This window comes from Cebus imitator, unplaced genomic scaffold, assembly GCF_001604975.1.
Source record: "Cebus imitator isolate Cc_AM_T3 unplaced genomic scaffold, Cebus_imitator-1.0 Scaffold226, whole genome shotgun sequence".
NCBI classification, from domain to species: domain Eukaryota; kingdom Metazoa; phylum Chordata; class Mammalia; order Primates; family Cebidae; genus Cebus; species Cebus imitator.
The window spans coordinates 2426323-2440510 of NW_016107541.1; the positions used below are offsets into that span (position 1 = coordinate 2426323).

Consider the following 14188-nt stretch of genomic DNA (forward strand, 5'->3'; position numbering starts at 1 on the left):
TAGGTATTTTATTTTCTTTGTAGCAATTGTGAATGGGAGTTCACTCATAATTTGGCTGTTTATCTGTTATTGGTGTATAGGAATGGTTGTAATTTTTTCACATTGATTTTGTATCCTGAGACTTTGCTGAAGTTGCCTATCAGCATAAGGAGATTTTAGGCTGAAACAGTGGGATTTTCTAAATAAACAATCATGTCGTTTGCAAACAGAGACAATTTGACTTCCTCTTTTCCTAATTGAATACTCTTTATTTCTTTTTTTGCCTGATTGCCCTGGCCAGAACTTCCAACACTATGCGGAATAGGAGTGGTGAGAGAGTAAATCTTTGTCGTGTGCTGGTTTTCAAAGGGAATGCTTCCAGCTTTTGCCCATTAAGTATGACATTGGCTGTGGGTTTATCATAAATTGCTCTCATTATTTTGAAATTGGTTCCATCAATACTTAGTTTACTGAGAGTTTTTAGCATGAAGGGGTGTTGAATTTTATCAAAGGTGTTTTCTGCATCTATTGAGATAATCATGTGGTTTTTGTCATTGGTTCTGTTTATGTGATGGATTACATTTATTGATTTGTGTATGTTGAACCAGCCCTGCATCCCAGAGATGAAGCCAACTTGATTGTTGTGGATAAGCTTTTTGATGTGCTGCTGGATTCAGTTTGCCAGTATTTTATTGAGGATTTTCGCATCAATGTTCATCAGGGATATTGGCCTGAGATTTTCTTTTTTTGTTGTGTCTCTGCCAGGTTTTTGTATCAGAATGATGCTGGCCTCATGAGTTAGGGAGGAGATCCTCTTTTACTATTGTTTGGAATAGTTCACAAAGAATGGTACTAGCTACTCTTTGTATGTCTGGTAGAATTCGACTGTGGATCCATCTGGTCCTGGGCTTTGTTTTTCTTTTTTGGTTAGTAGGCTATTAATTACTGCCTCAATTCCAGAACTTGTTTTTAGTCTATTTAGGGATTCGACTTCTTCATGGTTTAATCTTGGGAGGATGTATGTGTCCAGAAATTTACCCATTTCTTTTAGATTTTCTAGTTTATTTGCATAGAGGTGTTTGTGGTATACTCTGATAGTAGTTTGTATTTCTGTGGGATCAGTGGTGAGTGGTGATATCCTCTTTATTTTTTTTTTTGTTGTTGTATCTACTTGATTCTTCTCTCTTTTATTCTAAGGGGTAGCTGTGGGCACAGCTTCAACAGACTTAAATGTTCTTGCCTGCCTGTTCTGAAAAGAGCAGCAGATCTCCCAGCACAGTGCTGGAGCTCCACTAAGGGACAGACTGCCTCCTCATGTGAGTCTCTGACCCCAGTGCCTCCTGACTGAGAGACATCTCCCAGCAGGGGTTGACAGACACCTCATACAGGAGAGCTCCAGCTGGCATCTGGCAAGTGCCACTCTGGGACAAAGCTTCCAGAAAAGGAAACAAGCATCAATCTTCACTGTTCTGCAGCCTCCACTGGTGATACCCAGCAAATAGGGTCTGGAGTGGACCTACAGCAAATTCCAGCAGACCTGTAGCACAGGGTCCTGACAGTTAGAAGGAAAACTAACAAACAGAAAGCAATAGCATCAACATCAACAAAAAGAATGTCCCCACAAACACCCTATCCAATGGTCACCAACATCAAAGACCAAAGGTAGACAAATCCACAACAATGATGAAAAACCAGCACTAAATGGCTGAAAATTCCAAAACTCAGAACACGTCTTCTCCTACAAAGAATCACAACTCCTTGCCAGCAAGGAAACAAAACTGGACAGAGAATGAGTTTGATGAATTGACAGAAGAAGGCTTCAGAAGGTGGGTAATAACAAAGTCTTCTGAGCTAAAAGAACATGTTCTAACCCAATGCAAGGAAGTTAAGAGCCTTGAAAAAAGGGTAGAGAAATTGCTAACTAGTATAACCAGATTAGAAAAGAACATAAATGACCTGATGGAGCTGCAAAACACAGCATGAGAACTTTGTGAAGCATACACAAGTATCAATAGCCAAATTGATCAAGTGAAAGAAAGGATATCAAAGATTGAAGATCAACTTAATAAAATAAAGCATGAAGACAAGATTAGATAAAAAAAGAATGAAAAGAAATTAACAAAGCCTCCAAGAAGTATGGGACTATGTGAAAAGACCAAACCTATGTTTGATTGGTGTGCCTGAAAGAGACAGGGAGAATGGAACCAAGTTGAAAAACACTCTTTAGGATATTATCCAGGAGAACTTCCCCAACCTAGCAAGATAGGCCCACATTCAAATTCAGGAAATACAGAAACCACCACAAAGATACTCCTTGAGATGAGCAACTCCAAGACATAAAATCGTCAGATTCACCAGGCTCGAAATGAAGAAAAAAATGTTAAGGGTAGCCAGAGAGAAAGGTCAGATTACCCACAAAGGGAAGCCCATCAGACTCACAGCGGATCTCTCTGCAGAAACCCTTCAAGCCAGAAGAGGATGGGGGCCAAAATTCAACATTCTTAAAGAGAAGAATTTTCAGTCCAGAATTTCATATCCAGCCAAACTAAGCTTCATAAGTAAGGAGAAATAAAATCTTTTACAGACAAGCAAATGCTGAGAGATTTTGTCACCACCAGGCCTGACTTAGAAGAGTTTCTGAAGGAAGCACTAAATATGAAAAGGAAAAACCAGTACCAGCCACATCAAAAACATACCTAATTGTAAAGACCATCAACATTCTGAAGAAACAGCATCAACTAAAGGGCAAAATAATCAGCTAACACCATAATGGCAGGATCAAATTCACACATAATAATATTAAAACTAATCGTGTATGGGCTAAATGCCCCAATTAAAAGACACGGACTGGCAAATTGATAAAGAATCAAGACCCATCAGTGTGCTGTATTAAGGAGACCCATATCACCCATACCCTTAACATTTTTTTCCTTCATTTCAACCCTGGTGAATCTGACAATTATGTGTCTTGGGGCTGCTCTTCTTGAGGAGTATCTTTGTGGTGTCCTCCATATTTCCTGAGTTTGGATGTTGGCCATTCTTGCTAGGTTGAGGAAGTTCTCCTGGATAATATCTTGAAGAGTGTTTTCCAGCTTGGTTCCATTCTCCCTGTCACTTTCAGGTGCATAGGACAGTGTCCCTCACAACAAAGAATTATCAAAATAAAGAGATAGAGGAATATTTACCAAGCAAATGGAAAACAATAGAAAAACCGAGGTTTTAATCCTAGTCTCTGATAAAACAGACTTTAAACCAACAAAGTTCAAAAATAAAAAAAAGAAGGACATTACATAATGGTAAAGAAATTAATGCAACAAGAAGAGCTTACTGTCCTAAATATATATGCACCCTATACAGGAGCACCCAGATTCATAAAGCAAGTTCTTAGAGATCTATAAAGAAACTTAGACTCCCACACAATAACACTGGGAGATTTTAACACCCGACTGTCAACATTAGACAGATCGATGAGACAGAAAGTTAACAAGGATATCCAGGACTTGAACTCAGCTCTGGACCAAGTGGACCTAATAAACATCTATAGAACTCCCCACCCCAAATCAACAGAATATACATTCTTCTCAGCACCACATCACACTTATTCTAAAATTGGCCACATAATTGGAAGTAAAATACTCCTCAGCAAATGCAAAAGAACAGAAATCATAACAGTCTCTCAGACCTCAGTACAATCAAATTAGAATTCAGGATTGAGAAACTCACTCAAAACTGCACTACATGGAAACTGAACAACCTGATTTTGAATGACTACTGGGTAAATAACAAAATTAAGGCAGAAATAAATAAGTTCTTTGAAACCAATAAAACAAAGACACAACATACCAGAATCTATGGGACCTAGCTACAGCAGTGTTTAGGAGGACATTTATAGCACTAAATGCCCACAGTAGAAAGCAGGAAAGGTCTAAAGTTGACACCCTAACATCAAAATTAAAAGAACTAGAGAAGCAAGAGCAAACAAATTCAAAAGCTAGCAGAAGACAAGAAATAACTAAGATCAGAGCAGAACTGAAGGAAATAGAAACATGAAAAACCCTTCAAAAAAATCAGTGAATCCAGGAGCTGGCTTTTTTGAAAAGATTAGCAAAATACATAGATAGACCACTAGCCAGACTAATAAACTGTTAAGTCTTTTTAACGTTGCCATTGGTTTGTGGGATGGGTGTTGGGGAGTATTTCAGATAGAGCAGTGGTTCTGAATCAAGGGTGATTTTACCATGCAGGAGACATTTGGCAATGTTTGAAGACATTTTTGTTGCCACTACTTCTGATGAGTGTATGCTATCGACATCTGGTTGGTAGAAGCCAGGGATGCTGCCACCATTCTATAATGCATAGCACAGTGTCCCTCACAACAAAGAATTATCTAGCCCCAAATGTCAATAGTGTTAAGGCTGAGAAACCCCAGGGGAGAGAAAAAAGTATGTGCAATGCCCCCTATTAGTCAATTTTGTCTTGCTATAAAGGAATATCTAAGACTAATTTATTTTTTTTAAAAAAAGAGATTTATTGGGATCTTGGTTCTACAGACTGTACAAGCATGGCATCTGCATCTGCTTGACTTCTGAAACCTCAGGAAGCTTGCAACTATAGCAGAGGATGAAGGTGGAGTCGGCATGTCACATGGCAAGAAGAGGGAGCAAGAAAGAGAGGAGCATGTTCTAGGCTCTGTTAAACAACCAGGTCTCACATGAACTAACAGAATAAGAACTCATTCATTACTATGAGAAGGTCACTAAGCCATCCATGAATTATCTACCCCCATGACCGAAACACCTCCCACCAGGCGTATCTCCAACACTGGAGATAACATTTCAACATGAGATTTGGAGGGGACAAAATATCCAATCATATCATCCCATAAGATGGCAAAGCCCCAGTGTGGCTGGCATTAGTGTACATCAGATGGAATGGCACAAGATGATGTTAGCAAGGTAGGCAGGGGCCAGAGCACACAGAGGAACCCTTGTAAGATATAGCAGCAGTTGGGATTTTACTTCAAATGTAGGAGGAAGCATAATGGACCATTGATAACTACTATAGAAAACAGAATGGAGAAGGAGTCAAAAGATACAAAGCTGCTTTGTGGACCACTGAGATATGAAGAAGGTTGGAACAAAATGTGATGGCAGAGGTAGAGAAAAGTGGATGGATAGGAACTTTAATTTGGAGCTGGAAATGGCAGAATGTGTTGATGGCTTGCATGGGATGGCAAGCTGGGGAAGAAGGAGGAGGAAGGGATGAGGCCCCAGGCTCTGGCTTCAACAACTGGGTGAGTGGGGGTGTCATTTACTGAGAGTGAAAAGAGGGAAAAAATTGGGAGGGACAAGACAATTCTGAAATGCCTGTGAGCCAGCACATAGATATGTCAAGGAGATCGTCGAATGTGGGGGTCTTGGTTTCACATAAAATATATGGGCTGAAGATGTATGTGGGAGGATGAGGATATACCAGCTCTCTCAGAGATACAGAGAGAGAGAGAGAGAAAGGGGACCCAAGATGAGCCCTACGGCCCTCAAATATTTACAGTTAGAACAGGAGGATCTAGCAATGGAAAAAAGGAAAGACCAGATCAGAAGAAAATGTGAATTGTGATTATCTGGAAGAGTGAATGTCTTCCAGAAGAAGAGAGTCATCATCTACCTCAAACATAGTGAGAAGTCAAATAAAACACAATATTCAGGCCATTAGTGACCTTGAAGAGTGCAGTCTAAAACAAAGCTCAGGGTACAAGTCAGATTCCCAGGGCCTGAGATAGTAAGCAGAGACAATATGTGCACAGAATTCTTTTGAGAATTGAGAATTTTTTTGCTGTGAAATGGAGCAAAACAATTGGGTAATAGCTGGAGCCAGCAAGAGTCAAGGAAGACTCAACAGGATGGGAAAACCACTGCCTGTTTGTAAACTATGAAAACTGATATAGCAGAGAAAAACCGATGATGCAGGAGGGGGAAGGAACAAGAAGGAGTTACATCCTTGAAAAGACACCTGGAGTAGTGGCCTCCAGAAAACACAAGCCTGGAGCAAGAGAAAGGAGAGTATTATCCTTCCAGTGCAGATGGGTTCCCAGGTTTGATGCTGCTAAATGAAGATGTGTCCATCTGACTCCTATTTTCACAGCTACCTGACACCTGGTTTAAGAAGGACAAAAAGGAATAGGGTGCTGGGAAAAATACTGAGGTATAAAATAGTTATCACAAAGAATGGAGAGCAAATATCCTGTGATTTGTGAGGGGAATAGGTTTGGTGAGCAGTGTTGAAAACTCATGAGAAGTTTGAGACCATAAGTTTGAAGTGAAGACCAGCCAACTTGCCTGAAGTCCTACACCATTATTTTATGGCTCAGACGCAGATCTAGACAAAGCAAGAGCTGCTTGTTTCCAAGGTGTTATTAGTGCTGCAGGTTCTCCAGTGCACGCCCAGATCCCTTGAGGATGTGGCACTCACTCTCCCACTGACCAGAGCACTGCCTGCTGAAGGCTCATATCTGAGTCCCAACTATGGGAACTGCCCATGACTGAAGGGAGCTGTTCCCTGTGGTCACAACTGATCAGGAAAAGGAGAAAAGACTTCTTTGCCTCCATGAAGAGACACTCAGGGCAATACAGGGTTCAGGCTGTAATCCGTCAGTGTGAAGACAGCCACACTTTCTCGAAGAAAGAAAAAAGGGGCAAGTCATCCATTTTATTGACTAACGTTTGGAGTAGTTTTCTGTTCACTGCAAAATTGAACATAAAGTACAGAGTTCCCATATGCCCCTGGCATCCTTCCACACACAGCCTCCCCCACTATCAACATCAGGCACTAGAATGGTGCTTTTGTTACAATAATAAACCTACATTTGATGTCATTATCACCCAAAGTCTATAGTTTACATTAGGATTCGCTCTTGGTCTTGTACTTTCTATGGGTTTTGTATAATGACATCTATCCCCCATTAGAGTATCATGTGTAGTCGTTTATGACCGCATATGGGGGAGGCATGAGAATATGCCAGCTCTCCCAGGGACAGAGAGAGAAAGGGGATGTCAGATGAGCTCTATGGCCCTCGAACATTTACAGTTAAGGAGGACAGAAGTTTACTAGTAAATTAGTGAGTATGATACTCCATTGTTGCATATGATAGTCTATTACTGTATTATGCAGTTTATTACTGCATATGATACTCTGTGACATCCAATTTTCATGGGTTACTATATTCATCTGCTAGGTCACCCATAACAAATTACCACAAACTTCATGGCTTAAAGCAGCAGAAATTTATTCTCTCACAGTTCTAGAGGCCATCAAAAATCAAGGTATTGGGAAGATCACTATCCTTCCCAAAGCTCTGGGGAAGAATCTGCCCCTTGTGTCTTCCAGTGTCTGGTGGCCACTGGTATCCTCTGTATTCTTTGGCTTGAAGACACAATCTCTGCTTCCATCTTCTCACCACCTTCTCCTCCATGGCTGCTTCTTTTTTGTGTGTGTCTCTTATTAGCACCCACCCAGATATAAAGATCCACCAGATAGCCCAGATAAATATCTCAACATTCTTATTTGCACCTGCAAAGACCCTTTCTTTAAATAAGGTCATATTCACCAGATTCCAAGGATGAAGACATGGACATGGTTTCTTTTAAAGGCCTCTCTTCAACCTACTACCGTTACTCAGAGGTGGGGCAGAGCTGGACAGAAATATCTCTGGCCTTCTCCACAAGTGGAGAGAGATATTTGTACTACTAGATGCTGGGCATGGGCAAGAACAGAGGCCATGCTGGGCTCTGTTAATAATGATGGGTGAGGAGGGGAGACAGGGATGGATGATGATAAATTACCTAATGGGTACAACGTGCATTATTTGGGTGATGGATACCCTAAAAGCCCTGACGTCATCACTATGCAATCAATGCATGTAACAAAATTGCACTTGCATCCCATATGTACCCCATCCCCATTTTTTAAATAAATCAATTTAAAAAATAAAAATGTATTTTAAAATATGATGATGAAGCTGGCGAGGAGTGCAGTGGCCTTATTTTGATCAATACCTGAGAATTAAGATTAGCTCCATCACACTCAGCCCTTCAGTGCCATTCTGTGACTTGTGCTAAACCTAACTGCCCGAGAACAAATGAACCACAACCAAACTCAGAGCAGACCCAGCTGTTCCAGTAATTTTGTGCCATCACCAGCACAAGAACTTCAACGACAAGAGGAGGAGAAAAATCTTCTTGCTTTCCTGTGACATTTTTTATTATTTTTTTTTTCAAGATGAAATCTTGCTCTGTTGCCCAGGCTGGAGTGCAATGGCATGATCTCGGCTCACTGCATCCTCTGCCTCCCAGGTTTAAGCAATTTTCCTGCATCATCCTATCAGATAGCTGGGATTACAGGCATCCACCACCAAGCCCAGTTAATTTTTTTTATTTTTAGTAGAGAAGGGGTTTCACCATGTTGGTCAGGCTGGCCTTGAACTCCTGACCTCAAGTGATCTACCTGCCGCAGCCTCCCAAAGTGCTGAGTTTACAAGCATGAACCACTGCACTTGGCCTCCTGTGATATTTAAGCTGTCAGTGAGAAAGACTTCTGCTCTGCCGTGAAAGGTTCAACTGTTTTAATTTAAAGCTACATGTCATTTGATTTTTATTTTTTATTCATACATCATCAACATTCATGTTTTCAAGTATATGTGATAATGTAATATATTCATATAATCTGTAAAGATCAAATCAGTGTTATTGGTATATCCATAACCTCAAATATTTTCCTTTGCCTTATGCTAGAAAAAGCAGTCCAATTATTCTCTTCTTGTTATTTTGAAATGTACAATATATATAAAAATAAACCTGTCTATGTCGATATCTACTCCTATTCTGGGGACAGGCACTCTTAGGGTATATTTTCTTTCACTAATAAAATGGTGGATTAATTTCTCTGTGAAACATCTTCTTTAAAGTTTACTGCTTCAAAAGCATGTAACTGTATTTCTCTGATGATCAGTGATGTTGAGCTTTCTTTAATGTTTATTGGCCACATGTATGTCTTCTTTCAAGAAGTTTCTCAAGCCAGTCAGAATGGCAATTATTAAAAAGTCAGGAAATAACAGATGCTGTGGAGGTTGCAGAGAAATAGGAACACTTTTATACTGTTGGCGGGAATATAAATTAGCTCAACTATTGTGGAAGACAGTGTGATGATTCCTCAAAAATTTATAACTGGAAACACTGTTTGACCCAGCAATCCCATTACTTGGCATATAACAAAAGAAATATAAATCATTCTACTATAAAGATACATGCACACGTATGTTTATTGCAGCACTATTCACAATAGCAATGACATGGGATCAACATTGCTGTTCATGGCTATTATGGGAGGACATGGCCATTCCCACCTCTATGGAGACTTAAGATTAAGAAAAGGCAGCCCCTGGATTCTTACTCATACCTTGTGAGAAGCATCACAGTATGTGTGTTTGTAGGTGTATTACCCTGGCTAATAAATCTAAATGTTTTCCCAATAAAGCAGTTGGGTAACAACTGCAAAATATCTTATGTGCTCACAGAATGTCCCAAGATGTGAGTAGGTCTGGATGTGAGCATTTGCCTAGAACACAGGGGTATTGCCTGAGACTAGCAGATGACTGGGCCACAGGATTCTAACTTACGGATTTTTTAATTAACCAAATGTTCCATCCTGAACATGTGTTGCAATAATTGTTAGAAACTCACTCAAAACAGCACAACTACATGGAAACTGAACTACCTGCTCCTGAATGACTACTGGGTAAATAACGAAATTAAAGCAGAAATAAAGATGTTCTTTGAAACCAATGAGAATGAAGACACAATGTACCAGAATCTCTGGGACACATTTAAAGCAGTGTGTAGAGGGAAACATACAGCACTATGTGTCCACAAGATAAAGCAGGAAAGACCTAAAATCAGCACTCTAATATCACAATTAAAAGAACTAGAGAAGCAAGAGCAAACAAATTCAAAAGCTAGCAGAAGGCAAGAAATAACTAAGATCAGAGCAGAACTGAAGAAGACAGAAACACAAAAAAACCTTTCAAAAAAAAATCAATGAATCAAGGATTTTTTTTTAAACATCAACAAAATAGATAGACCACTGGCCAGACTAATAAAGAAGAAAAGAGAGAAGAATCAAATTGACTCAATAAAAAATGATACAGGGATATCACCATCGATCCCACAGAAATACAAACTACCACATCTCTATGCAAATCAACCAGAAAATCTAGAAGAAATGGATAAATTCCTGGACAAATCCACCTCCCAAGACTAAACTAGGAAGAACTTGAATCTCTAAATAGACCAATAACACGGTCTGAAATTGAGGCAGTATTTAATAGCCTAGTAATCAAAAAAAGTCCAGGACCAGACATATTCACAGCCGAATTCTACCAAAGGTACAAAGAGGAGCTGGCACTATTTCTTCTGAAACTATTCCAAACAATAGAAAAAGAGGATCTAACTCACGAAGCCAGCATCATCCTGATACAAAAACCTGGCAAAGACACAACAAAAAAAAGAAAATTTCAGGCCAATATCCCTGATGAACATCGGTATGAAAATCCTCAATAAAATACTGGCAAACCGAATCCAGTAGCACATCAAAAAGCTTATCCACCAAGATCAAGTAAGCTTCATCCCCAGGATGCAAGTCTGATTCAACATAGCAGATCAATAAACATAATCCATCACATAAACAAAACCAATGACAAAAAGCACATTATCTCAATAGATGAAGAAAACACCTTAGATAAAATTCAACAACCCTTCATGCTAAAAACTCTCAATAAACTAGGTATTGATGGAACATATCTCAAATAATAAGGACTATTTTTGAAAAACCCACAGCCAATGTCATACTGAATGGGCAAAAGCTGGAAGCATTCCCTTTGAAAACAGGCACAAGACAGGATTGCCCTCTCTCACCACTCCTATTCAACATAATATTGGAAGTACTGGCCAGGGCAACCAGGCAAAAAAAGAAATAAAGGTATTCAATTAGGAAAAGAGGAAGTCAAATTGTCTCTGTTTGCAGCTGACATGATTGCATATTTTTAAAACCCCATTATCTCAGCCCAATATTTCCTTAAGCTGATAAGCAACTTCAGCAAAGTCTCAGGATATAATATCAATGTGCAAAAATCACAAGCATTTCTATACACCAATAACAGACAAACAGAGAGCCAAATCACGAGTGAACTCCCATTCACAATTGCTACAAAGAAAATAAAATACCTAGAAATACAACTTACAAGGGATGTGAAGGACCACTTCAAGGAGAACTACAAACCACTGCTCAAGGAAATAAGAGAGGACACAAACAAATGGAAAAACATTCCATGTTCATGGATAGAAATAATCAATATCATGAAAATGGCCATACTACCCAAAGTAATTTATAGATTCAATGCTACCCACATCAAACTGCCATTGACTTTCTTCATATAATTGGAAAAAACTAGTTTATATTTCATATGGAACCAAAAGAGACCCCACATAGCCAAGACAATCCTAAGCAAAAAGAACAAGACATCATGCTACCTGACTTCACACTACACTACAAAGCTACAGTAACCAAAAAAGCATAGTACTGCTACCAAAACAGATATGTAGACCAATGGAACAGAACAGAGGCCTCAGATATAACACCATGTGTCTATAACCTTCTGATCTTTGACAAACTTGACAAAAACAAGCAATGGGGAAAGGAGTCTCTATTTAATACATGGTGTTGGGAAAACTGGCTAGCCATATGTAAGAAACTGAAACTGAATCCCTTCCTTACACTTATACAAAGATTAGCTCTAGATGGATAAAAACTTAAACATAAGATCTAAAATCATAAAAACCCTAGAAGAAAACCTAGGCAATACCATTCAGGACATTAGCACGGGCAAACATTGCATGACTAAAACACCAAAAGCAATGGCAATAACAGTCAAAATAGACAAATGGGATCTAATTAAACTAAAGAGCTTCTGCACAGCAAAAGAAACTGTCATCAGAGTAAACAGGCAACCTACAGAATGGGAGAAAATTTTTGCAATCTATCTATCTGACAAACAGCTAATATCCAGAATCGATAATCTAAACAAATTTACAAGAAAAAAACAACACCATCAAAAAGTGGGCAAAGAATACGAACAGACACTTCTCAAAAGAAGATATTTATGTGGCCAACAAATATGAAAAAAAAGCTCATCATCACTGGTCATTAGAGAAATGCAAATCAAAACCACATTGAGATACCATCTCATTCCAGTTAGAATGGCGATCATTAAAAAGTCAGGAAACAACACATGCTGGAGAGGATGTAGAGAATTAGGAATGTTTTTACACTGATGGCAGGAGTGTAAATTAGTTCAACCATTGTGAAAGACCATATGGCGATTCCTCAAGGATCTAGAACTAGAAATACCATTTGACCCAGCAATCCCATTACTGGGTATATACCCAAAGGATTATGAATCATTTCTATTATAAAGACACATGCACATGTATATTTATTGTGGCACTGTTCATAATAGCAAAGACTTGGAACCAATTCAAATGTCCATCAATGATAAACTGGATAAACAAAATGTGACACATATACACCATGGAATACTATGCAGCCATAAAAAAGGATGAGTTCACATCCTTTGCAAGAACATGGATGAAGATGGAAACCATCATTCTCAGCAAACTAACACAAGAAAAGAAAACCAAACATGCATGTTCTCACTCATAAGTGGAAGTTGAACAATGAGAACATATGGACATAAAGAGGAGAACATCACACCCCACGGCCTGTTGGGGGGTTGGGGCGCTAGGGGAGGGATAGCATTAAGAGAAATACCTAATGTATATGATGGGGTAATGGGTGCAGCAATGGCATGTATATACCTATCTAACAAACCTGCACATTCTACACCAGAACTTACCCCATAACTTAAAGTATAATAAAAAATAAAATAAATACACATAGGAATAAAATAAAAGCATTAGGTGTTTTTGAATTAAATTTCTGTTGCAGTCAAGGAAACTGATGCTCAGGGGCTGGTCAGCAGGTGTCCAGGGTGAAAAACAACTTGGGTCATTGACCCCCTGTCCTGCGTATTTCCAGGGCTGCCATGGCCTCACACAGAGAGTTCCCTATACTCCTGCATCTTTCTGGCTCTTTCTAAAGAGCTGTTGCCTCTGAAAATTCCCCATTCCAGGGCTTTGGCACCATTCCTTCTCTATGTTCCAGTTCCAGAGGATAAGAGGTTTCCAGAATTCACTGAGAATCCTACAGTGCTGTCAGAGGTACAAAATATTATCCCAATCCAGCTGTGAACAGAAGATTCCAGAACACCTACTCGCCTTCCCCACTCTTCCAGAGAAGATGGGACCCCTTCCAGTCTCAGTTGAGTCTGCAGCCTGGATTCACTCTGCCCTTCACCCAGTCTGAGAATCACCTGGTAAGATCAGCTGGACAGTGGCGCCTCATGAGGTCCACATCCTGGTCCCCTGGCCCTGTGAATATGTTCTGTCAAAAGGACGCTGCAGGTACGACTCAGCATCTTGAGATGGGGAGATTTTCCTGAAGTCTCCAGGTGGGCTCAATTTCATAGCACAGGTGTCCTTACAAGAGAAGGCTGAGGAGGAAATAGTATCACAGAAGAGGAAAAGGTGATGTGACCTCAGAAGTGATCGAAATGATGCACCCAGCAGCCTTAAAAGTGGGAAAGGTGGGAGGGAGGACCCAAGATGGCCGACTAGGAACAGCTCAGGATTGCAGCTCCCAGTGAAAGTGCAGAGGGCAAGTGGACACTGCATTTCCAGACGGACTTTTATTGCCCACAGACCAGGAGATTCCCAGGCAGAGGAGCCCCACAGGTCACCAGCGCAGCTGTTTTGGCCAGTGCGGCTGTTTCGGCCCGTGCAGCTGCTTGCTGGCACCCTGGCGTGGCAGTTCTCCATACAAAATACACTGGTCCAGGTGCCCTTTTAGCTGGTGATTGGAGACCCAAGAAGGCAGATCACCCATTCATCTGATTTAAAAAGGAACTGAAACAGGGAGCCAGGCCAGGAGATTGCTGAGCAAAAAAACCAGCACAAATCTCAGTGCCACTGTTTCAGCCAGCACAGTGAGTCGCCGCAAGGGAATCACACAGATCCCAGTGCCTAAAACATGCGACTGGAACACC

At 40.1% G+C, this 14188-nt stretch overlaps 1 long non-coding RNA gene across 1 annotated transcript in view; it reads right to left on the reverse strand.

Annotated features, from left to right (window-relative positions):
- Positions 1 to 53: 53 nt before the first annotated feature.
- Positions 54 to 14188, reverse strand: part of LOC108281414 — a 22908-nt gene continuing 8773 nt past the window's right edge. Inside the window, exons 2-3 of the long non-coding RNA XR_001815980.1 lie at positions 3731 to 3747; positions 54 to 63 (exon numbers count right to left, since the gene is read on the reverse strand). This is a non-coding gene — a long non-coding RNA (uncharacterized LOC108281414). The remainder of the gene's footprint in view (positions 64 to 3730; positions 3748 to 14188) is intronic.